General features: G+C 42.1%; 1 protein-coding gene and 1 long non-coding RNA gene across 2 annotated transcripts in view; one reads left to right on the forward strand and one right to left on the reverse strand.

The window, feature by feature from the left end:
- Positions 1 to 2415: 2415 nt before the first annotated feature.
- On the reverse strand, positions 2416 to 4863 carry LOC133138232 (uncharacterized). Its single transcript, XR_009709698.1, has 5 exons — positions 4666 to 4863; positions 4275 to 4433; positions 3834 to 3880; positions 3526 to 3653; positions 2416 to 2534 (listed from the first exon to the last, which is right to left on the reverse strand). It is a non-coding gene; the product is annotated as an uncharacterized LOC133138232 (long non-coding RNA).
- pax7b (paired box 7b) overlaps positions 4241 to 26499 on the forward strand; it is a 270684-nt gene continuing 248425 nt past the window's right edge. The window contains exon 1 of the mRNA XM_061256818.1: positions 4241 to 4380. The gene's annotated coding sequence lies outside the window, so the exon portion shown is untranslated. The remainder of the gene's footprint in view (positions 4381 to 26499) is intronic.

A 26499-nucleotide genomic window follows, 5' to 3' on the forward strand; every position in this document is an offset into this window, starting at 1 on the left:
ATGCTGATGCAAAGCACTAAAGGTTCAACCCAGAGCACTGAAGAATGGATTTCTAGTACTTGCCTCTTAGGTCCCTGCCTCACAACAAAATCTACTCTTCTACTCAGCACTCTACTCAGATGATGGGGCGACATGGCTCAGGCAGTAAGAGCAGTCGTCTGGCAGTTGGAGGGTTGCCAGCTCGATCCCCTCCCGGGCTGTGTCGAAGTGTCCCTGAGCAAGACACCTAACCCCTAAATGCTCCTGACAAGCTGGTCGGCACCTTGCATGGCAGCCAATCGCCGTTGGTGTGTGACTGTGTGTGTGAAGGAGAAGCATTAATTGTACAGCGCTTTGGATAAAGGCGCTATATAAATGCCAATCATTTACCATTTTCTCTTGTTTAATTTAATTACACATACGTGCGCGTATACACACACACACACACACACACACACACACACACACACACACACACGCATATACACTTAGTGATCACTTTACAGGTATTTATTAGACTTATTTTTTAGACTTGTACTGCTGTAGCCTATCCACTTAGAGGTTTGATGTGTTGTGTGTTCAGAGATGCTCTTCTATACATCACTGTTGTAATGTGTGGTTATTTGCGTTACTGTCACCTTCCTGTCAGCTTTGACCAGTCTGGCCATTCTCCTCTGACGTCTCTCATTAACAAGGCATTTCTGTCTGCAGACCTTTTTTTCTCACCATTCTCTGCAAACTCCAGAGGCTGTTGTGTGTGAAAATCCCAGCAGTTTCTGAGATACTCAAACCACCCTGTCTGCCACCAACAATCATTCCACGGTCAAAGTCACTTAGATCACATTTCTTCCCCATTCTGATGGTTGATGTGAACATTAACTGAAGCTCCTGACCCGTATCTATGTGACTGTATGCATTGCACTGCTGCCACACAATTGGCTGATTAGATAATCACATGAATAAGTAGGTGTTATAAAGTAAAAATGTTCCTAATAAAGCGCTTGGTGAGTGTATGTGTGTGTATATATATATATATATATATATATATATATATATATATATATATATATATATATATATATATATATGTGTGTGTGTAATTAAATTAAACAAGAGAAAGATCATGCTGAGTAGAAGAGTAGATTTTGTTGTTGTCCATTCTTCAGTGTATATATATATACACTCACCAAGCGCTTTATTAGGAACATTTTTACTTTATAACACCTACTTATTCATGCGATATAGATGGATATATATATATATATATATATATATATATATATATATGTCAGAAATAAGTCAGCTGCAGCAGTTTACTAGGCAACCACAGATATGCATGAACTATCCTAGCCTTGTTTTCCCTCTGTGTTTTCATAGAAACCTTTGTCTCCTGAGAAAGCTGAGCGACGACCAGGCCTTTCTGTGCCGCTTAAGACCGCGCAGAGGCAGGGCTCCCTGTGGCGTGTGGTTGTCATGGTGAAGCCCACGCCCTGTCGCTGTGCTCCTCTCTGCGTCTCAGGACAGATGTGGGGCGGCCCGTAGCGTTGTGGTTAAGGTAAATGACTGGGACACGCAAGGCCGGTGGTTCGATCCCCGGCGTAGCCACAATAAGATTCCACAGCCGTTGGGCCCTTGAGCAAGGCCCGTATCCCTGCATTGCTACAAGGGAGGATTGTCTCCTGCTTAGTCTCATCAACTGTACGGCACTCTGGATAAGAGCGTCTGCCAAATGCCAATAATGTAATGTAATGTAATGTCAGTCCACAGTGATCGCTCTGGCTGACTATGCTGACCATGAAAGTCCGGCGTGGATGCCCAGTAGACTACATCTCCACTGGTGGTAGAGGGTGGAACTGTTGCTTTCTTTCGAAGTGGATACAAGTATGATATTGATAAATGCTCACTTGAAAATAATATGAATTTGGAAAACATTTCTTTTCTTTCTTTTTTTAGAAAAACAAAGCTAATTTTTTTAAATGAAATTAAAAAAAGGCAGAATGCTCTTGCGCCATTCAGCAAGCACACAGTTGATTGTAAATAATATTTTTTCTGTGGACAAATTTCATGTTCACTCTAAACCTTGGGCTCCCCTTAGTGGTGGAAATGTGAAAGGCACAGTGATGCAAAAACTCACAAGCTCATTTGAAATTCATTTTTCATGATTCATTTATAAGTGATTGTTACAGCAGAAGAATTATCAAAGGTGAATGACCGGGAACTAATACAATTCCAGGGAATTTGACAAATCTCAATGTATTAAATCATTATCAATGTACATAAAATTAAATTCAGCACAATTAAATGACAAACTCAAATTTTAAATATGTAAGCCATAAAGCTCAACAATCTTCAAAAGAAAAATGCTGGTCATAAAAATAATAAGATGTAACTTGTTAGTACTGTCATTTAAGATTATTTATTATCATTTAAGAACAAGGGCATATAATAATTGATTAGGATGCGCTGTGGCTAACATTGTTAAAAATGAAACTTTAAACATATTTCAAAAGTATTACCCATCAGGAAAGGATCAGTTCTGGACGTCGGATTGTCACCTGAAATTAAATTCACAATACAATCAGAGACAAAATTCCTCATTACAGCAAGCAATTAAAAATACAACATTTTTATTCTATTCTAAGCTAGGTAGTGGTTACACTGAACATGTTGTTTTCAGGCTTTCTTTTGCCAATAATAACTTTAATTATAAATATAGCCGCAAACTGCAATCATGGGATCCGAACACAACGAAACCATACCATACCAAAGATTTGAAAAAGTATTTCTATGAATGTATAAAATGTTTCTTTAGGGCAGCTTGGTAGTATATTTTTTTGGAATGTCAAATCAGAATTTCAGATCCCCTCGTCACTGCAACGGGGCAGAAACACGTTGTGTTTCACCTTGTGGAAGAACCTATGCGCCTGTAAATCGCTTTGGATTAACAGCGTCTGCCAAATGACTAAAATGTAAATGTGAATGTTGTCTGAACTGCACGAAGTCAAGCACTCGTTTAACCTCTGCAAATCAAGCAGCTCAGCTGGTGCACTGGAAGACTACACTGTGCAGCAGACACAGCAGATTGGTGCAGACAGGACAGCAGCAGCCCAGCCAATCAGAGATGCGATTGGGTGATGAGTCACGGAATACCATACTGCATGAAGCACAGCCCCCTGGCCTGCCTGTACTGGCTCCGTCAGGATTGCCTCCGGACTACGCTGTCAGAACGCCAGTCAACTGTGCGAGCTGAATATGCCACCCAAGTGTCATATTTAAAATATGAATTTGGAAAAAGGGAGGGAGGTTCTTCTTGCTATTGTTGTCCTACTACTTTGTGTCCCTAGATCCATCATGTAACTTACCTGCATGTTGTCACCTCCCCCGTTTCACTGCACTGTACAATATATTTGAATGTATCAAATGCTTTGCCATTTCTCAAAAGGACCAAGAAAATGAATTGGTCTTCAACGAATGGGCAAAATGACTGATCATTGTAATTATGCTGAAAACCAAGACCACTTTTTCTTTTTTTTTGGCAAAACTTACATTCATGGACGTGTCTACATACTCCAGACTGGGGCTAAACACTCCAGGGGGAAATTCATTTGCAAAGGTGACGCTGTCATCCAACTCATATAGTCCACTTCTCCCTGGTAGCCCTCCAGAGCCAAGTCCTATACCCGCCAGGTCAGGATTCACAAGAATAAAACATGACATTCTTAATGTTTTATTTTTTATGTTTATATCAATATTTATTTTTGGTTATGATGAATCAGTATTACTTCAGCATTGTTACTCAGTTTATGATGATCAATATTATCATTATTAACAAAGTAGCCTTTTATTAAACAGACCTGTATTTATAAAGTTGAAGTAGTCCTCGTCCAGTGAATGTCTCCGCCTAGTGTGGTGATAAACAACATTTTATTATTTCAATATAATGCAAAAGCGTCCCTGTTGAAACAAAAAGCTCAAGCTAGGTTTTGAAACAGCTGGTTGACCAGTTCGACCAGCTCTAAACTCAACATGGTTTGACCAACTTAAGCTATGTTTTGAAACAGCTGGTATTTCAAGCTGACTGGGCTGGATTTTACACTGGGGTTTTCTACTGACTTTTTCCTGAAATCTCCGTAGCCGCAATATCACATTACATTACAAGGCATTTAGCAGACGCTCTTATCCAGAGCGACGTTAAATACGCGTGAAGTGCGAAGTTGAGTGTACAATACGAACACAAACACACGCGAAGCAGGTGCACACACGCCCCCACACGTCAAACTAATCAAAGAGCTTACCGTCTCCTTCTCCGAAGCACCACGATAGCCACGACACAAACGCAGAACAGGAGCAGCGCAACTCCGAGTGCGCCGAAGAGGACGGCGTAAAACCCTGAACCCCAGCGTAAGAGTTCGCACTGCTTTCCGTAGTACTGTTGTATGGGCGAATAGTAACAACTGCAATTCGAAATGAGAATGAGATGCGGTTATGTTCACAACAATGTTTGATCGCTCACTATTATCACAGGAGAAGTCATTTTGTTTGTTGAACCTGCCCAGTTAAAGCCATATGCATCAAACCATAAACGGTGGTAATAATTGTCTTGCATTGCACCAGGTAATCTAGGCCTGAGCTAAAATAGTTCAATTCTTCCCTCATTTGTTAGTATAGCTACCTCTCAGATGTTACCTGTGGAGCCGACAGCGAAAGCTAATGTCATGATGACATTTCGGGAATGTAGGAGGATGAAATCCATTTTTCGAATCAGTCACGTAATCACACCGACGACAGGTTTACTTGTATGAATCCCCCAAACCAAGATTCAAACCATGAAGTCAAAAAGTTAGGCCGATGATTGTGTACCCTGCCCTAGGGAAAGTTGCTTCCGTCTACATTAGGTTGGAGCAAACTAGCTGTCAAAACGACTCAGCAATCGCCGAGAAAACGCCACCATCCTGATGTTATGAAAATATGGGGACAATTAGTTATAAAAGGAGAGAGACAATATAATTTTAAGAAAAAGATTTTTCATATTTTAACAAAAAGATTTTTCATATTTTAACAAAAAGATTTTTTATATTTTAACAATGTACCGGAATTTAAGGACTAGAAACACAGGCAGAGGGTGATGTCAGTGAGCCTTTTTCAATGATTGGAAGGGATTTACAATGGTCTTGTAACAATGTTTTAATCCAAAAATCTTACCTATTGTACCTTTAAGGTTATTTATAGGTTCCAAGCAAAACCAGAAAAAATCTAAATACTGTTACCAGGGACAACTTATAAATATGACAGAAATATCCTTACGTGCAAGAAGGCCCAGTTTTCATGTTAAAACAGTCTCCATGTCTATGACAGTAGTTGAGATATTTTTTACAAGGTCCAAAACACTTCCAACTGCCATCATCAACCTCCGTAGTGTAGTTTGCAAAATCCAGGTTGCAGGTTATGTAAGGCCTTAGGTCTGTAATATCTGTTTAAAAATGCAAAGTACCAAACCAAATAATTCCTCAGCAACTTATGGAAATTTCTTTGGAATTTAAACATTTTAAACACACTGAGGTGTAGGTATGGCAAATTAAAAACATTCACCCCTTCGCGTTCTTTGAATGCTACCAAATGTAATTTTTAATAAGAGTGACTGCCATTTTTATGCTAAATAAATCATAACTATACTGTATATGCTGGCAAAACGTGACAGTATTCATTTTTAATGGCTTTAATGGGCTACTCATTTGCATTTACACAAAATAATTACACAAACAATGCTGTGACAATATTAAAGTAAATGAAAGCCACTATTTTACTTACTTAAAATTTCTGTAGGCTGTGGGATGATTTCATCCAGTTCAATCGTAACATTCCCAAAGGCTTGGGTTAAGTTTTTGTAATTATTGAGGTTGGTAAAAATACTCCGTAATGTCTGCTCCAATTCATTGTTGAGAAATGCAATCTGTGATGCATTGTTGGGGTAGCTGTATTCTGCAACACTGTAGGCGATAATGCTTCCTCTCCTATAAAACACATACATTTCATTAAAATAAATGTGCTGTAAAATGTACATGTTTGAAAGAGTGGGTGTGAACATGCTCAGGAATGTGCACTTTAAACTTCACTGTAAATTCAAACCTGGTTAATTGCATCTGGTTAAGTGCTGCTTTTAAGGTGAAAACAAAAACCAGCAGAACTTGTAGCTCTCCAGGACCAGGGACTTTCGTCACAAATGCTCTGATTCTGTTACAATGTCTAGCTCATAAATCAGGTGAGTTTCACATCACTGGCTTATACACCAGATGAGCACTTTATTAGCACGACATTAACACGACACTAATACTGGGTAGGGCCTCCCTTTGCTCTCAAAACAGCCTCAATTCTTTGTAGCATGGATTCCACAAGATGTTGGAAACATTCCTTTGAGATTCTGTTCCATGTTGACATCATGCAATTTCTGCAGATTTGTCAGCTGTGTCTTCATGCTGCTAATCTCCTGTACTACAGCATCCCAAGGGTATTCTATTGGATCCAGATCCGGTCATTAGGAAGGCCCTGAAGATCATTACATCGACATTACATTTCTGTCATTTGGCAGACGCTTTTAATCCAAAGCGATTTACAAGTGCATAGGTTAAAAGCCACAAATTCATAACTATTCGCGGCATTGCACTGCTCCCACACCATTGGCTGATGAGATAATCGCATGAAAACGTAGCTGTACCTAATAAAGTGCTCAATGAGTATATGGGTTGTTGTTGGGTCTAATTATTACATTGACAACCAAAATTGGGGTCATTTGAATGTAAGGCAATAGAAAACTTTTTCTTCTGCAAAAGCAAAGGATTCTACCTCAGTAAAAGTGGGATGGAATGAATTCCACAGAACGGGATTTGTTTCAGAGAATATATTCATGTCTGGAGTTTAACTCCAATACATTCACCCTTATTTGCACACTGAGATCACAAATCATACTCTCCTGTGATGGTAAAGGATTCTACCTAGGATGAAATTGGTTCCACACAATGTCTACGCATTTGCATTAGTTTTTTCATTATGAATAAAACAATTTAAGTTGGGACTATTCAATAAATTTATAAACCATTTATAGTATATATAGTGTGCTTGTGTGAGACTTGAAAAACATGTATCATTGTATAATTACTGCTACATAGTTTTGATTAGTTTATTTCCATGTGATTTGCCTACACAAAGGAAAACTCACCCAAAACCAGTAATGGTGATGCCTTTAAAATTTTGTGGGTCTGCTTCTCTGCACAATGTCTCCAGCTGTACAAAAGATTAAAAGTGAAACATCAGCACACTGTGTGAGTGAGTGAGTGAGTGAGTGTGTGTGTGATTGAGTGTGTGAGTGAGTGACTGAGTGACTGAGTGAGTGTGAGTGTGAGTGAGTGAGTGACTGAGTGAGTGTGAGTGTGAGTGTGAGTGTGAGTGTGAGTGTGAGTGAGTGAGTGAGTGTGTGAGTGAGTGAGTGAGTGAGTGACTGACTGACTGACTGACTGAGTATGTGAGTGAGTGAGTGAGTGAGTGAGTGAGTGAGTGAGTGAGTGAGTGACTGACTGACTGACTGACTGAGTATGTGAGTGAGTGAGTGAGTGAGTGAGTGAGTGAAAGCTTAAATCTTATTTAAAAACATATGCTCTCTGTTGTGGACCATACATGTCATGTGGTGACAAAACACTGGATGCTCACCAGAAGTGTGACAATTTTGATGAATGATTGTGCCTGGACAGTGTTTTCAAATTCAGAGGTGAAGTTCAACATAAGTTTCAAGGAGATGTTGAGTTTTCTTGTTGGCAATGTCCCATGATCTGCAAAGTGATATTACGTTTGATGTCATAATCTTTCATAATATCAGTGCCTATGATGGTCAGTTCATTAGACTTGTGTTAGATAAAGATAAACTGGTGAGTGAATCATTCAAAAAAAAGGTTTAAATAAGACTATGAGGCCCCTAAACCGTATTGATGATCTAAACGATTGATGATCTTTTGAATGATTCTGCTGATAACTGTTAGCCCCCCAGAGGAGCTTTTACCTTCGGCTCTGATGTATTTTATGGCTTTGACCTGAATGGTAATATTGCAGTCTGAAAGGGTAACGGTTTCATCATGACAGCCCAATACTGGAGGCTGAGTTCATAAAGATATCAGACATATTTTTAATTAAACAATTATTCTGCAGATGTGTTTGACAGATTAAGAATGAGTTCACAAGTGCCTTATTATTTCTTAAAAGTTCAATGTAAAACATGAAAAGACTGATTGATATAATTCTGTGCAGTTGGAAAAAACACTAAATAAAATTGACTTACCAATGTTGACAGAGGTAACATTGAATCCATAAATGCATTTGTCTCCAAATGTATTAGAGGGGCATTTACACTGACAGTTGCCAGTTGTCACATTAAAAAAACATGGAAATCCATTGCAATCACAGTCTTCATCAGTACAGTACTCCTTCTGTTTAGTTGAAACCAAAGTTGTCAATGCTGAAATTGCTGGCGGCGTTCCTGATTCTTTGGTCATTTTTGAGGTGGACTGTGCAGCTGTTATGGATACAAGTACGTTTGGTGTAGAGAACATTGTTGTTTTTGTTGGATTCTCCGAAGATTGTTCTGTACCTTGAGGGGAAGTGCTTTCTTGGCTCTTTTCAGAAGGTGAGGATGTGATTTCTGCAGCAGTGACTAAAGTCACAGATGCTGTGGAGACAGTTGATGTTGATTCAGTATAAATTGTTGAATGAGGCAGCTCTGTGCTTGAAAATGTGCTTATTAATTCAGGGGTCTCTTTAGATTGTGTTGTGGCTGCTGGTGAAGCAGTTGACTGTTGCACTTCTTGTGTAGGGACGTGAGTAATTATGCCAGGCATTTCTGTGGTGTATTCTGGTCTTGCTTTGCTTGTGTGTTCAGTTGTCGTGATCTCAGCAGATGACATGGTTTTAGCGGAAGATGCAGACATCAGTGATTCAGAGGAGGCGTCGAAGATGGATTTTGTGGCCAATGTCGTGTGACTCAGTTCTGAAGTGTGAAATCTGGAAGTAAATGTTGAGGTTGTTATAGGAAAGCTTGTGATCTTTGGGAAAGCTGTTGAGAGATCCTCTTCTGATGTTGAGATTTTCAGTGTCACTGCTGAGCTCTCTGTGGATTGATGAGAATGTTTTGTAGAATCGTGTTCGTGAATTGTGGTTTGAGTGGAAAAGGTGGATTTCAGCACAGGTCCGGATGTCACCAATTGTGTTGTTAGAACTGAGGGAGACTTTGTTGGCACAGTGGAACGATGTACGTCTGATGTAGACAATTGTGTGGTTACTGCTGGGATTTCTGTGGATATTTCTGCTATTTCTGAGGTGCTATTTTGAAGCGGCGTGTTCTCCGATGACCACTTTTCAGAGGGAGAAGTAAATGTGACTGACTTTGTGGTTGGGTTGAGGGAGGAATCTGTAGAGTGAAGTCCTTGGGTTGAAAATGCACTGCTTAAATCTGTGATTTCAGTCGGCTGTTTTGCGAATTCAGTGGAAACTTGCTCTTTCAATTTGGTTGAAGCCAAAGATGTCATTTCTGAAATTGCTGGCGGCGTTCCTGATTCTTTGGTCATTTTTGAGGTGGACTGTGCAGCTGTTATGGATACAAGTACGTTTGGTGTAGAGAACATTGTTGTTTTTGTTGGTTTCTCTGAAGATTGTTCTGTACCTTGAGGGGAAGTGCTTTCTTGGCTCTTTTCAGAAGGTGAGGATGTGATTTCTGCAGCAGTGACTAAAGTCACAGATGCTGTGGGGACAGTTGATGTTGATTCAGTATAAATTGTTGAATGAGGCAGCTCTGTGCTTGAAAATGTGCTTATTAATTCAGGGGTCTCTTTAGATTGTGTTGTGGCTGCTGGTGAAGCAGTTGACTGTTGCACTTCTTGTGTAGGGACGTGAGTAATTATGCCAGGCATTTCTGTGGTGTATTCTGGTCTTGCTTTGCTTGTGTGTTCAGTTGTCGTGATCTCAGCAGATGACATGGTTTTAGCGGAAGATGCAGACATCAGTGATTCAGAGGAGGCGTCGAAGATGGATTTTGTGGCCAATGTCGTGTGACTCAGTTCTGGAGTGTGAAATCTGGAAGTAAATGTTGAGGTTGTTATAGGAAAGCTTGTGATCTTTGGGAAAGCTGTTGAGAGATCCTCTTCTGATGTTGAGATTTTCAGTGTCACTGCTGAGCTCTCGGTGGATTGATGAGAATGTTTTGTAGAATCGTGTTCTTGAATTGTAGTATGAGTGGAAAAGGTGGATTTCAGCACAGGTCCGGATGTCACCAATTGTGTTGTTAGAACTGAGGGAGACTTTGTTGGCACAGTGGAACGATGTACGTCTGATGTAGACAATTGTGTGGTTACTGCTGGGATTTCTGTGGATATTTCTGCCATTTCTGAGGTGCTATTTTGAAGCGGTGTGTTCTCCGATGACCACTTTTCAGAGGGAGAAGTAAATGTGACTGACTTTGTGGTCGGGTTGAGGGAGGAATCTGTAGAGTGAAGTCCTTCTTGGGTTGAAAATGCACTGCTTAAATCTGTGATTTCAGTCGGCTGTTTTGAGAATTCAGTGGAAACTTGCTCTTTCAATTTGGTTGAAGCCAAAGATGTCATTTCTGAAATTGCTGGCGGCGTTCCTGATTCTTTGGTCATTTTTGAGGTGGACTGTGCAGCTGTTATGGATACAAGTACGTTTGGTGTAGAGAACATTGTTGTTTTTGTTGGTTTCTCTGAAGATTGTTCTGTACCTTGAGGGGAAGTGCTTTCTTGGCTCTTTTCAGAAGGTGAGGATGTGATTTCTGCAGCAGTGACTAAAGTCACAGATGCTGTGGGGACAGTTGATGTTGATTCAGTATAAATTGTTGAATGAGGCAGCTCTGTGCTTGAAAATGTGCTTATTAATTCAGGGGTCTCTTTAGATTGTGTTGTGGCTGCTGGTGAAGCAGTTGACTGTTGCACTTCTTGTGTAGGGACGTGAGTAATTATGCCAGGCATTTCTGTGGTGTATTCTGGTCTTGCTTTGCTTGTGTGTTCAGTTGTCGTGATCTCAGCAGATGACATGGTTTTAGCGGAAGATGCAGACATCAGTGATTCAGAGGAGGCGTCGAAGATGGATTTTGTGGCCAATGTCGTGTGACTCAGTTCTGGAGTGTGAAATCTGGAAGTAAATGTTGAGGTTGTTATAGGAAAGCTTGTGATCTTTGGGAAAGCTGTTGAGAGATCCTCTTCTGATGTTGAGATTTTCAGTGTCACTGCTGAGCTCTCTGTGGATTGATGAGAATGTTTTGTAGAATCGTGTTCTTGAATTGTGGTCTGAGTGGAAAAGGTGGATTTCAGCACAGGTCCGGATGTCACCAATTGTGTTGTTAGAACTGAGGGAGACTTTGTTGGCACAGTGGAACGATGTACGTCTGATGTAAACAATTGTGTGGTTACTGCTGGGATTTCTGTGGATATTTCTGCCATTTCTGAGGTGCTATTTTGAAGCGGCGTGTTCTCCGATGACCACTTTTCAGAGGGAGAAGTAAATGTGACTGACTTTGTGGTCGGGTTGAGGGAGGAATCTGTAGAGTGAAGTCCTTCTTGGGTTGAAAATGCACCGCTTAAATCTGTGATTTCAGTCGGCTGTTTTGAGAATTCAGTGGAAACTTGCTCTTTCAATTTGGTTGAAGCCAAAGATGTCATTTCTGAAATTGCTGGCGGCGTTCCTGATTCTTTGGTCATTTTTGAGGTGGACTGTGCAGCTGTTACGGATACAAGTACGTTTGGTGTAGAGAACATTGTTGTTTTTGTTGGATTCTCTGAAGATTGTTCTGTACCTTGAGGGGAAGTGCTTTCTTGGCTCTTTTCAGAAGGTGAGGATGTGATTTCTGCAGCAGTGACTAAAGTCACAGATGCTGTGGGGACAGTTGATGTTGATTCAGTATAAATTGTTGAATGAGGCAGCTCTGTGCTTGAAAATGTGCTTATTAATTCAGGGGTCTCTTTAGATTGTGTTGTGGCTGCTGGTGAAGCAGTTGACTGTTGCACTTCTTGTGTAGGGACGTGAGTAATTATGCCAGGCATTTCTGTGGTGTATTCTGGTCTTGCTTTGCTTGTGTGTTCAGTTGTCGTGATCTCAGCAGATGACATGGTTTTAGCGGAAGATGCAGACATCAGTGATTCAGAGGAGGCGTCGAAGATGGATTTTGTGGCCAATGTCGTGTGACTCAGTTCTGGAGTGTGAAATCTGGAAGTAAATGTTGAGGTTGTTATAGGAAAGCTTGTGATCTTTGGGAAAGCTGTTGAGAGATCCTCTTCTGATGTTGAGATTTTCAGTGTCACTGCTGAGCTCTCTGTGGATTGATGAGAATGTTTTGTAGAATCGTGTTCTTGAATTGTGGTCTGAGTGGAAAAGGTGGATTTCAGCACAGGTCCGGATGTCACCAATTGTGTTGTTAGAACTGAGGGAGACTTTGTTGGCACAGTGGAACGATGTACGTCTGATGTAGACAATTGTGTGGTTACTGCTGGGATTTCTGTGGATATTTCTGCCATTTCTGAGGTGCTATTTTGAAGCGGCGTGTTCTCCGATGACCACTTTTCAGAGGGAGAAGTAAATGTGACTGACTTTGTGGTCGGGTTGAGGGAGGAATCTGTAGAGTGAAGTCCTTCTTGGGTTGAAAATGCACCGCTTAAATCTGTGATTTCAGTCGGCTGTTTTGAGAATTCAGTGGAAACTTGCTCTTTCAATTTGGTTGAAGGCAAAGATGTCATTTCTGAAATTGCTGGCGGCGTTCCTGATTCTTTGGTCATTTTTGAGGTGGACTGTGCAGCTGTTATGGATACAAGTACGTTTGGTGTAGAGAACATTGTTGTTTTTGTTGGATTCTCTGAAGATTGTTCTGTACCTTGAGGGGAAGTGCTTTCTTGGCTCTTTTCAGAAGGTGAGGATGTGATTTCTGCAGCAGTGACTAAAGTCACAGATGCTGTGGGGACAGTTGATGTTGATTCAGTATAAATTGTTGAATGAGGCAGCTCTGTGCTTGAAAATGTGCTTATTAATTCAGGGGTCTCTTTAGATTGTGTTGTGGCTGCTGGTGAAGCAGTTGACTGTTGCACTTCTTGTGTAGGGACGTGAGTAATTATGCCAGGCATTTCTGTGGTGTATTCTGGTCTTGCTTTGCTTGTGTGTTCAGTTGTCGTGATCTCAGCAGATGACATGGTTTTAGCGGAAGATGCAGACATCAGTGATTCAGAGGAGGCGTCGAAGATGGATTTTGTGGCCAATGTCGTGTGACTCAGTTCTGGAGTGTGAAATCTGGAAGTAAATGTTGAGGTTGTTATAGGAAAGCTTGTGATCTTTGGGAAAGCTGTTGAGAGATCCTCTTCTGATGTTGAGATTTTCAGTGTCACTGCTGAGCTCTCTGTGGATTGATGAGAATGTTTTGTAGAATCGTGTTCTTGAATTGTGGTCTGAGTGGAAAAGGTGGATTTCAGCACAGGTCCGGATGTCACCGATTGTGTTGTTAGAACTGAGGGAGACTTTGTTGGCACAGTGGAACGATGTACGTCTGATGTAGACAATTGTGTGGTTACTGCTGGGATTTCTGTGGATATTTCTGCCATTGCTGAGGTGCTATTTTGAAGCGGCGTATTCTCCGATGACCACTTTTCAGAGGGAGAAGTAAATGTGACTGACTTTGTGGTCGGGTTGAGGGAGGAATCTGTAGAGTGAAGTCCTTCTTGGGTTGAAAATGCACTGCTTAAATCTGTGATTTCAGTCGGCTGTTTTGAGAATTCAGTGGAAACTTGCTCTTTCAATTTGGTTGAAGCCAAAGATGTCATTTCTGAAATTGCTGGCGGCGTTCCTGATTCTTTGGTCATTTTTGAGGTGGACTGTGCAGCTGTTACGGATACAAGTACGTTTGGTGTAGAGAACATTGTTGTTTTTGTTGGATTCTCTGAAGATTGTTCTGTACCTTGAGGGGAAGTGCTTTCTTGGCTCTTTTCAGAAGGTGAGGATGTGATTTCTGCAGCAGTGACTAAAGTCACAGATGCTGTGGGGACAGTTGATGTTGATTCAGTATAAATTGTTGAATGAGGCAGCTCTGTGCTTGAAAATGTGCTTATTAATTCAGGGGTCTCTTTAGATTGTGTTGTGGCTGCTGGTGAAGCAGTTGACTGTTGCACTTCTTGTGTTGGGACGTGAGTAATTATGCCAGGCATTTCTGTGGTGTATTCTGGTCTTGCTTTGCTTGTGTGTTCAGTTGTCGTGATCTCAGCAGATGACATGGTTTTAGCGGAAGATGCAGACATCAGTGATTCAGAGGAGGCGTCGAAGATGGATTTTGTGGCCAATGTCGTGTGACTCAGTTCTGGAGTGTGAAATCTGGAAGTAAATGTTGAGGTTGTTATAGGAAAGCTTGTGATCTTTGGGAAAGCTGTTGAGAGATCCTCTTCTGATGTTGAGATTTTCAGTGTCACTGCTGAGCTCTCTGTGGATTGATGAGAATGTTTTGTAGAATCGTGTTCTTGAATTGTGGTCTGAGTGGAAAAGGTGGATTTCAGCACAGGTCCGGATGTCACCAATTGTGTTGTTAGAACTGAGGGAGACTTTGTTGGCACAGTGGAACGATGTACGTCTGATGTAGACAATTGTGTGGTTACTGCTGGGATTTCTGTGGATATTTCTGCCATTGCTGAGGTGCTATTTTGAAGCGGCGTGTTCTCCGATGACCACTTTTCAGAGGGAGAAGTAAATGTGACTGACTTTGTGGTCGGGTTGAGGGAGGAATCTGTAGAGTGAAGTCCTTCTTGGGTTGAAAATGCACTGCTTAAATCTGTGATTTCAGTCGGCTGTTTTGAGAATTCAGTGGAAACTTGCTCTTTCAATTTGGTTGAAGCCAAAGATGTCATTTCTGAAATTGCTGGCGGCGTTCCTGATTCTTTGGTCATTTTTGAGGTGGACTGTGCAGCTGTTATGGATACAAGTACGTTTGGTGTAGAGAACATTGTTGTTTTTGTTGGATTCTCTGAAGATTGTTCTGTACCTTGAGGGGAAGTGCTTTCTTGGCTCTTTTCAGAAGGTGAGGATGTGATTTCTGCAGCAGTGACTAAAGTCACAGATGCTGTGGGGACAGTTGATGTTGATTCAGTATAAATTGTTGAATGAGGCAGCTCTGTGCTTGAAAATGTGCTTATTAATTCAGGGGTCTCTTTAGATTGTGTTGTGGCTGCTGGTGAAGCAGTTGACTGTTGCACTTCTTGTGTAGGGACGTGAGTAATTATGCCAGGCATTTCTGTGGTGTATTCTGGTCTTGCTTTGCTTGTGTGTTCAGTTGTCGTGATCTCAGCAGATGACATGGTTTTAGCGGAAGATGCAGACATCAGTGATTCAGAGGAGGCGTCGAAGATGGATTTTGTGGCCAATGTCGTGTGACTCAGTTCTGGAGTGTGAAATCTGGAAGTAAATGTTGAGGTTGTTATAGGAAAGCTTGTGATCTTTGGGAAAGCTGTTGAGAGATCCTCTTCTGATGTTGAGATTTTCAGTGTCACTGCTGAGCTCTCTGTGGATTGATGAGAATGTTTTGTAGAATCGTGTTCTTGAATTGTGGTTTGACTGGAAAAGGTGGATTTCAGCACAGGTCCGGATGTCACCAATTGTGTTGTTAGAACTGAGGGAGACTTTGTCTGCACAGTGGAACGATGTACGTCTGATGTAGACAATTGTGTGGTTACTGCTGGGATTTCTGTGGATATTTCTGCCATTTCTGAAGTGCTATTTTGAAGCGGCGTGTTCTCCGATGACCACTTTTCAGAGGGAGAAGTAAATGTGACTGATTTTGTGGTCGGGTTGAGGGAGGAATCTGTAGAGTGAAGTCCTTCTTGGGTTGAAAATGCACTGCTTAAATCTGTGAATTCAGTCGGCTGTTTTGAGAATTCAGTGGAAACTTGCTCTTTCAATTTGGTTGAAGCCAAAGATGTCATTTCTGAAATTGCTGGCGGCGTTCCTGATTCTTTGGTCATTTTTGAGGTGGACTGTGCAGCTGTTATGGATACAAGTACGTTTGGTGTAGAGAACATTGTTGTTTTTGTTGGTTTCTCTGAAGATTGTTCTGTACCTTGAGGGGAAGTGCTTTCTTGGCTCTTTTCAGAAGGTGAGGATGTGATTTCTGCAGCAGTGACTAAAGTCACAGATGCTGTGGGGACAGTTGATGTTGATTCAGTATAAATTGTTGAATGAGGCAGCTCTGTGCTTGAAAATGTGCTTATTAATTCAGGGTTCTCTTTAGATTGTGTTGTGGCTGCTGGTGAAGCAGTTGACTGTTGCACTTCTTGTGTAGGGACGTGAGTAATTATGCCAGGCATTTCTGTGGTGTATTCTGGTCTTGCTTTGCTTGTGTGTTCAGTTGTCGTGATCTCAGCAGATGACATGGTTTTAGCGGAAGATGCAGACATCAGTGATTCAGAGGAGGCGTCGAAGATGGATTTTGTGGCCAATGTCGTGTGACTCAGTTCTGGAGTGTGAAATCTGGAAGTAAATGTTGAGGTTGTTATAGGAAAGCTTGTGATCTTTGGGAAAGCTGTTGAGAGATCCTCTTCTGATGTTGAGATTTTCAGTGTCACTGCTGAGCTCTCTGTGGATTGATGAGAATGTTTTGTAGAATCGTGTTCTTGAATTGTGGTCTGAGTGGAAAAGGTGGATTTCAGCACAGGTCCGGATGTCACCAATTGTGTTGTTAGAACTGAGGGAGACTTTGTTGGCACAGTGGAACGATGTACGTCTGATGTAGACAATTGTGTGGTTACTGCTGGGATTTCTGTGGCTATTTCTGCCATTTCTGAGGTGCTATTTTGAAGCGGCGTGTTCTCCGATGACCACTTTTCAGAGGGAGAAGTAAATGTGACTGACTTTGTGGTCGGGTTGAGGGAGGAATCTGTAGAGTGAAGTCCTTCTTGGGTTGAAAATGCACCGCTTAAATCTGTGATTTCAGTCGGCTGTTTTGAGAATTCAGTGGAAACTTGCTCTTTCAATTTGGTTGAAGCCAAAGATGTCATTTCTGAAATTGCTGGCGGCGTTCCTGATTCTTTGGTCATTTTTGAGGTGGACTGTGCAGCTGTTATGGATACAAGTACGTTTGGTGTAGAGAACATTGTTGTTTTTGTTGGATTCTCTGAAGATTGTTCTGTACCTTGAGGGGAAGTGCTTTCTTGGCTCTTTTCAGAAGGTGAGGATGTGATTTCTGCAGCAGTGACTAAAGTCACAGATGCTGTGGGGACAGTTGATGTTGATTCAGTATAAATTGTTGAATGAGGCAGCTCTGTGCTTGAAAATGTGCTTATTAATTCAGGGGTCTCTTTAGATTGTGTTGTGGCTGCTGGTGAAGCAGTTGACTGTTGCACTTCTTGTGTAGGGACGTGAGTAATTATGCCAGGCATTTCTGTGGTGTATTCTGGTCTTGCTTTGCTTGTGTGTTCAGTTGTCGTGATCTCAGCAGATGACATGGTTTTAGCGGAAGATGCAGACATCAGTGATTCAGAGGAGGCGTCGAAGATGGATTTTGTGGCCAATGTCGTGTGACTCAGTTCTGGAGTGTGAAATCTGGAAGTAAATGTTGAGGTTGTTATAGGAAAGCTTGTGATCTTTGGGAAAGCTGTTGAGAGATCCTCTTCTGATGTTGAGATTTTCAGTGTCACTGCTGAGCTCTCTGTGGATTGATGAGAATGTTTTGTAGAATCGTGTTCTTGAATTGTGGTCTGAGTGGAAAAGGTGGATTTCAGCACAGGTCCGGATGTCACCAATTGTGTTGTTAGAACTGAGGGAGACTTTGTTAGCACGGTGGAACGATGTACGTCTGATGTAGACAATTGTGTGGTTACTGCTGGGATTTCTGTGGATATTTCTGCCATTTCTGAGGTGCTATTTTGAAGCGGCGTGTTCTCCGATGACCACTTTTCAGAGGGAGAAGTAAATGTGACTGACTTTGTGGTCGGGTTGAGGGAGGAATCTGTAGAGTGAAGTCCTTCTTGGGTTGAAAATGCACTGCTTAAATCGTTGATTTCAGTCGGCTGTTTTGAGAATTCAGTGGAAACTTGCTCTTTCAATTTGGTTGAAGCCAAAGATGTCATTTCTGAAATTGCTGGCGGCGTTCCTGATTCTTTGGTCATTTTTGAGGTGGACTGTGCAGCTGTTATGGATACAAGTACGTTTGGTGTAGAGAACATTGTTGTTTTTGTTGGATTCTCTGAAGATTGTTCTGTACCTTGAGGGGAAGTGCTTTCTTGGCTCTTTTCAGAAGGTGAGGATGTGATTTCTGCAGCAGTGACTAAAGTCACAGATGCTGTGGGGACAGTTGATGTTGATTCAGTATAAATTGTTGAATGAGGCAGCTCTGTGCTTGAAAATGTGCTTATTAATTCAGGGGTCTCTTTAGATTGTGTTGTGGCTGCTGGTGAAGCAGTTGACTGTTGCACTTCTTGTGTAGGGACGTGAGTAATTATGCCAGGCATTTCTGTGGTGTATTCTGGTCTTGCTTTGCTTGTGTGTTCAGTTGTCGTGATCTCAGCAGATGACATGGTTTTAGCGGAAGATGCAGACATCAGTGATTCAGAGGAGGCGTCGAAGATGGATTTTGTGGCCAATGTCGTGTGACTCAGTTCTGGAGTGTGAAATCTGGAAGTAAATGTTGAGGTTGTTATAGGAAAGCTTGTGATCTTTGGGAAAGCTGTTGAGAGATCCTCTTCTGATGTTGAGATTTTCAGTGTCACTGCTGAGCTCTCTGTGGATTGATGAGAATGTTTTGTAGAATCGTGTTCTTGAATTGTGGTCTGAGTGGAAAAGGTGGATTTCAGCACAGGTCCGGATGTCACCAATTGTGTTGTTAGAACTGAGGGAGACTTTGTTGGCACAGTGGAACGATGAACGTCTGATGTAGACAATTGTGTGGTTACTGCTGGGATTTCTGTGGATATTTCTGCCATTTCTGAGGTGCTATTTTGAAGCGGCGTGTTCTCCGATGACCACTTTTCAGAGGGAGAAGTAAATGTGACTGACTTTGTGGTCGGGTTGAGGGAGGAATCTGTAGAGTGAAGTCCTTCTTGGGTTGAAAATGCACTGCTTAAATCTGTGATTTCAGTCGGCTGTTTTGAGAATTCAGTGGAAACTTGCTCTTTCAATTTGGTTGAAGCCAAAGATGTCATTTCTGAAATTGCTGGCGGCGTTCCTGATTCTTTGGTCATTTTTGAGGTGGACTGTGCAGCTGTTATGGATACAAGTACGTTTGGTGTAGAGAACATTGTTGTTTTTGTTGGATTCTCTGAAGATTGTTCTGTACCTTGAGGGGAAGTGCTTTCTTGGCTCTTTTCAGAAGGTGAGGATGTGATTTCTGCAGCAGTGACTAAAGTCACAGATGCTGTGGGGACAGTTGATGTTGATTCAGTATAAATTGTTGAATGAGGCAGCTCTGTGCTTGAAAATGTGCTTATTAATTCAGGGGTCTCTTTAGATTGTGTTGTGGCTGCTGGTGAAGCAGTTGACTGTTGCACTTCTTGTGTAGGGACGTGAGTAATTATGCCAGGCATTTCTGTGGTGTATTCTGGTCTTGCTTTGCTTGTGTGTTCAGTTGTCGTGATCTCAGCAGATGACATGGTTTTAGCGGGAGATGCAGACATCAGTGATTCAGAGGAGGCGTCGAAGATGGATTTTGTGGCCAATGTCGTGTGACTCAGTTCTGGAGTGTGAAATCTGGAAGTAAATGTTGAGGTTGTTATAGGAAAGCTTGTGATCTTTGGGAAAGCTGTTGAGAGATCCTCTTCTGATGTTGAGATTTTCAGTGTCACTGCTGAGCTCTCTGTGGATTGATGAGAATGTTTTGTAGAATCGTGTTCTTGAATTGTGGTCTGAGTGGAAAAGGTGGATTTCAGCACAGGTCCGGATGTCACCAATTGTGTTGTTAGAACTGAGGGAGACTTTGTTGGCACAGTGGAACGATGTACGTCTGATGTAGACAATTGTGTGGTTACTGCTGGGATTTCTGTGGATATTTCTGCCATTTCTGAGGTGCTATTTTGAAGCGGCGTGTTCTCCGATGACCACTTTTCAGAGGGAGAAGTAAATGTGACTGACTTTGTGGTCGGGTTGAGGGAGGAATCTGTAGAGTGAAGTCCTTCTTGGGTTGAAAATGCACTGCTTAAATCTGTGATTTCAGTCGGCTGTTTTGAGAATTCAGTGGAAACTTGCTCTTTCAATTTGGTTGAAGCCAAAGATGTCATTTCTGAAATTGCTGGCGGCGTTCCTGATTCTTTGGTCATTTTTGAGGTGGACTGTGCAGCTGTTATGGATACAAGTACGTTTGGTGTAGAGAACATTGTTGTTTTTGTTGGATTCTCTGAAGATTGTTCTGTACCTTGAGGGGAAGTGCTTTCTTGGCTCTTTTCAGAAGGTGAGGATGTGATTTCTGCAGCAGTGACTAAAGTCACAGATGCTGTGGGGACAGTTGATGTTGATTCAGTATAAAGTGTTGAATGAGGCAGCTCTGTGCTTGAAAATGTGCTTATTAATTCAGGGGTCTCTTTAGATTGTGTTGTGGCTGCTGGTGAAGCAGTTGACTGTTGCACTTCTTGTGTAGGGACGTGAGTAATTATGCCAGGCATTTCTGTGGTGTATTCTGGTCTTGCTTTGCTTGTGTGTTCAGTTGTCGTGATCTCAGCAGATGACATGGTTTTAGCGGGAGATGCAGACATCAGTGATTCAGAGGAGGCGTCGAAGATGGATTTTGTGGCCAATGTCGTGTGACTCAGTTCTGGAGTGTGAAATCTGGAAGTAAATGTTGAGGTTGTTATAGGAAAGCTTGTGATCTTTGGGAAAGCTGTTGAGAGATCCTCTTCTGATGTTGAGATTTTCAGTGTCACTGCTGAGCTCTCTGTGGATTGATGAGAATGTTTTGTAGAATCGTGTTCTTGAATTGTGGTCTGAGTGGAAAAGGTGGATTTCAGCACAGGTCCGGATGTCACCAATTGTGTTGTTAGAAGTGAGGGAGACTTTGTTGGCACAGTGGAACGATGTACGTCTGATGTAGACAATTGTGTGGTTACTGCTGGGATTTCTGTGGATATTTCTGCCATTTCTGAGGTGCTATTTTGAAGCGGCGTGTTCTCCGATGACCACTTTTCAGAGGGAGAAGTAAATGTGACTGACTTTGTGGTCGGGTTGAGGGAGGAATCTGTAGAGTGAAGTCCTTCTTGGGTTGAAAATGCACTGCTTAAATCTGTGATTTCAGTCGGCTGTTTTGAGAATTCAGTGGAAACTTGCTCTTTCAATTTGGTTGAAGCCAAAGATGTCATTTCTGAAATTGCTGGCGGCGTTCCTGATTCTTTGGTCATTTTTGAGGTGGACTGTGCAGCTGTTATGGATACAAGTACGTTTGGTGTAGAGAACATTGTTGTTTTTGTTGGATTCTCTGAAGATTGTTCTGTACCTTGAGGGGAAGTGCTTTCTTGGCTCTTTTCAGAAGGTGAGGATGTGATTTCTGCAGCAGTGACTAAAGTCACAGATGCTGTGGGGACAGTTGATGTTGATTCAGTATAAATTGTTGAATGAGGCAGCTCTGTGCTTGAAAATGTGCTTATTAATTCAGGGGTCTCTTTAGATTGTGTTGTGGCTGCTGGTGAAGCAGTTGACTGTTGCACTTCTTGTGTAGGGACGTGAGTAATTATGCCAGGCATTTCTGTGGTGTATTCTGGTCTTGCTTTGCTTGTGTGTTCAGTTGTCGTGATCTCAGCAGATGACATGGTTTTAGCGGGAGATGCAGACATCAGTGATTCAGAGGAGGCGTCGAAGATGGATTTTGTGGCCAATGTCGTGTGACTCAGTTCTGGAGTGTGAAATCTGGAAGTAAATGTTGAGGTTCTTATAGGAAAGCTTGTGATCTTTGGGAAAGCTGTTGAGAGATCCTCTTCTGATGTTGAGATTTTCAGTGTCACTGCTGAGCTCTCTGTGGATTGATGAGAATGTTTTGTAGAATCGTGTTCTTGAATTGTGGTCTGAGTGGAAAAGGTGGATTTCAGCACAGGTCCGGATGTCACCAATTGTGTTGTTAGAACTGAGGGAGACTTTGTTGGCACAGTGGAACGATGTACGTCTGATGTCGACAATTGTGTGGTTACTGCTGGGATTTCTGTGGATATTTCTGCCATTTCTGAGGTGCTATTTTGAAGCGGCGTGTTCTCCGATGACCACTTTTCAGAGGGAGAAGTAAATGTGACTGACTTTGTGGTCGGGTTGAGGAAGGAATCTGTAGAGTGAAGTCCTTCTTGGGTTGAAAATGCACTGCTTAAATCTGTGATTTCAGTCGGCTGTTTTGAGAATTCAGTGGAAACTTGCTCTTTCAATTTGGTTGAAGCCAAAGATGTCATTTCTGAAATTGCTGGCGGCGTTCCTGATTCTTTGGTCATTTTTGAGGTGGACTGTGCAGCTGTTATGGATACAAGTACGTTTGGTGTAGAGAACATTGTTGTTTTTGTTGGATTCTCTGAAGATTGTTCTGTACCTTGAGGGGAAGTGCTTTCTTGGCTCTTTTCAGAAGGTGAGGATGTGATTTCTGCAGCAGTGACTAAAGTCACAGATGCTGTGGGGACAGTTGATGTTGATTCAGTATAAATTGTTGAATGAGGCAGCTCTGTGCTTGAAAATGTGCTTATTAATTCAGGGGTCTCTTTAGATTGTGTTGTGGCTGCTGGTGAAGCAGTTGACTGTTGCACTTCTTGTGTAGGGACGTGAGTAATTATGCCAGGCATTTCTGTGGTGTATTCTGGTCTTGCTTTGCTTGTGTGTTCAGTTGTCGTGATCTCAGCAGATGACATGGTTTTAGCGGAAGATGCAGACATCAGTGATTCAGAGGAGGCGTCGAAGATGGATTTTGTGGCCAATGTCGTGTGACTCAGTTCTGGAGTGTGAAATCTGGAAGTAAATGTTGAGGTTGTTATAGGAAAGCTTGTGATCTTTGGGAAAGCTGTTGAGAGATCCTCTTCTGATGTTGAGATTTTCAGTGTCACTGCTGAGCTCTCTGTGGATTGATGAGAATGTTTTGTAGAATCGTGTTCTTGAATTGTGGTCTGAGTGGAAAAGGTGGATTTCAGCACAGGTCCGGATGTCACCAATTGTGTTGTTAGAACTGAGGGAGACTTTGTTGGCACAGTGGAACGATGTACGTCTGATGTAGACAATTGTGTGGTTACTGCTGGGATTTCTGTGGATATTTCTGCCATTTCTGAGGTGCTATTTTGAAGCGGCGTGTTCTCCGATGACCACTTTTCAGAGGGAGAAGTAAATGTGACTGACTTTGTGGTCGGGTTGAGGGAGGAATCTGTAGAGTGAAGTCCTTCTTGGGTTGAAAATGCACTGCTTAAATCTGTGATTTCAGTCGGCTGTTTTGAGAATTCAGTGGAAACTTGCTCTTTCAATTTGGTTGAAGCCAAAGATGTCATTTCTGAAATTGCTGGCGGCGTTCCTGATTCTTTGGTCATTTTTGAGGTGGACTGTGCAGCTGTTATGGATACAAGTACGTTTGGTATAGAGAACATTGTTGTTTTTGTTGGATTCTCTGAAGATTGTTCTGTACCTTGAGGGGAAGTGCTTTCTTGGCTCTTTTCAGAAGGTGAGGATGTGATTTCTGCAGCAGTGACTAAAGTCACAGATGCTGTGGGGACAGTTGATGTTGATTCAGTATAAATTGTTGAATGAGGCAGCTCTGTGCTTGAAAATGTGCTTATTAATTCAGGGGTCTCTTTAGATTGTGTTGTGGCTGCTGGTGAAGCAGTTGACTGTTGCACTTCTTGTGTAGGGACGTGAGTAATTATGCCAGGCATTTCTGTGGTGTATTCTGGTCTTGCTTTGCTTGTGTGTTCAGTTGTCGTGATCTCAGCAGATGACATGGTTTTAGCGGAAGATGCAGACATCAGTGATTCAGAGGAGGCGTCGAAGATGGATTTTGTGGCCAATGTCGTGTGACTCAGTTCTGGAGTGTGAAATCTGGAAGTAAATGTTGAGGTTGTTATAGGAAAGCTTGTGATCTTTGGGAAAGCTGTTGAGAGATCCTCTTCTGATGTTGAGATTTTCAGTGTCACTGCTGAGCTCTCTGTGGATTGATGAGAATGTTTTGTAGAATCGTGTTCTTGAATTGTGGTCTGAGTGGAAAAGGTGGATTTCAGCACAGGTCCGGATGTCACCAATTGTGTTGTTAGAACTGAGGGAGACTTTGTTGGCACAGTGGAACGATGTACGTCTGATGTCGACAATTGTGTGGTTACTGCTGGGATTTCTGTGGATATTTCTGCCATTTCTGAGGTGCTATTTTGAAGCGGCGTGTTCTCCGATGACCACTTTTCAGAGGGAGAAGTAAATGTGACTGACTTTGTGGTCGGGTTGAGGAAGGAATCTGTAGAGTGAAGTCCTTCTTGGGTTGAAAATGCACTGCTTAAATCTGTGATTTCAGTCGGCTGTTTTGAGAATTCAGTGGAAACTTGCTCTTTCAATTTGGTTGAAGCCAAAGATGTCATTTCTGAAATTGCTGGCGGCGTTCCTGATTCTTTGGTCATTTTTGAGGTGGACTGTGCAGCTGTTATGGATACAAGTACGTTTGGTGTAGAGAACATTGTTGTTTTTGTTGGATTCTCTGAAGATTGTTCTGTACCTTGAGGGGAAGTGCTTTCTTGGCTCTTTTCAGAAGGTGAGGATGTGATTTCTGCAGCAGTGACTAAAGTCACAGATGCTGTGGGGACAGTTGATGTTGATTCAGTATAAATTGTTGAATGAGGCAGCTCTGTGCTTGAAAATGTGCTTATTAATTCAGGGGTCTCTTTAGATTGTGTTGTGGCTGCTGGTGAAGCAGTTGACTGTTGCACTTCTTGTGTAGGGACGTGAGTAATTATGCCAGGCATTTCTGTGGTGTATTCTGGTCTTGTTTTGCTTGTGTGTTCAGTTGTCGTGATCTCAGCAGATGACATGGTTTTAGCGGAAGATGCAGACATCAGTGATTCAGAGGAGGCGTCGAAGATGGATTTTGTGGCCAATGTCGTGTGACTCAGTTCTGGAGTGTGAAATCTGGAAGTAAATGTTGAGGTTGTTATAGGAAAGCTTGTGATCTTTGGGAAAGCTGTTGAGAGATCCTCTTCTGATGTTGAGATTTTCAGTGTCACTGCTGAGCTCTCTGTGGATTGATGAGAATGTTTTGTAGAATCGTGTTCTTGAATTGTGGTCTGAGTGGAAAAGGTGGATTTCAGCACAGGTCCGGATGTCACCAATTGTGTTGTTAGAACTGAGGGAGACTTTGTTGGCACAGTGGAACGATGTACGTCTGATGTCGACAATTGTGTGGTTACTGCTGGGATTTCTGTGGATATTTCTGCCATTTCTGAGGTGCTATTTTGAAGCGGCGTGTTCTCCGATGACCACTTTTCAGAGGGAGAAGTAAATGTGACTGACTTTGTGGTCGGGTTGAGGGAGGAATCTGTAGAGTGAAGTCCTTCTTGGGTTGAAAATGCACTGCTTAAATCTGTGATTTCAGTCGGCTGTTTTGAGAATTCAGTGGAAACTTGCTCTTTCAATTTGGTTGAAGCCAAAGATGTCATTTCTGAAATTGCTGGCGGCGTTCCTGATTCTTTGGTCATTTTTGAGGTGGACTGTGCAGCTGTTATGGATACAAGTACGTTTGGTGTAGAGAACATTGTTGTTTTTGTTGGATTCTCTGAAGATTGTTCTGTACCTTGAGGGGAAGTGCTTTCTTGGCTCTTTTCAGAAGGTGAGGATGTGATTTCTGCAGCAGTGACTAAAGTCACAGATGCTGTGGGGACAGTTGATGTTGATTCAGTATAAATTGTTGAATGAGGCAGCTCTGTGCTTGAAAATGTGCTTATTAATTCAGGGGTCTCTTTAGATTGTGTTGTGGCTGCTGGTGAAGCAGTTGACTGTTGCACTTCTTGTGTAGGGACGTGAGTAATTATGCCAGGCATTTCTGTGGTGTATTCTGGTCTTGCTTTGCTTGTGTGTTCAGTTGTCGTGATCTCAGCAGATGACATGGTTTTAGCGGAAGATGCAGACATCAGTGATTCAGAGGAGGCGTCGAAGATGGATTTTGTGGCCAATGTCGTGTGACTCAGTTCTGGAGTGTGAAATCTGGAAGTAAATGTTGAGGTTGTTATAGGAAAGCTTGTGATCTTTGGGAAAGCTGTTGAGAGATCCTCTTCTGATGTTGAGATTTTCAGTGTCACTGCTGAGCTCTCTGTGGATTGATGAGAATGTTTTGTAGAATCGTGTTCTTGAATTGTGGTCTGAGTGGAAAAGGTGGATTTCAGCACAGGTCCGGATGTCACCAATTGTGTTGTTAGAACTGAGGGAGACTTTGTTGGCACAGTGGAACGATGTACGTCTGATGTCGACAATTGTGTGGTTACTGCTGGGATTTCTGTGGATATTTCTGCCATTTCTGAGGTGCTATTTTGAAGCGGCGTGTTCTCCGAT

The sequence above is a fragment of the Conger conger genome, chromosome 10 (assembly GCF_963514075.1).
Source record: "Conger conger chromosome 10, fConCon1.1, whole genome shotgun sequence".
Lineage (NCBI taxonomy): Eukaryota > Metazoa > Chordata > Actinopteri > Anguilliformes > Congridae > Conger > Conger conger.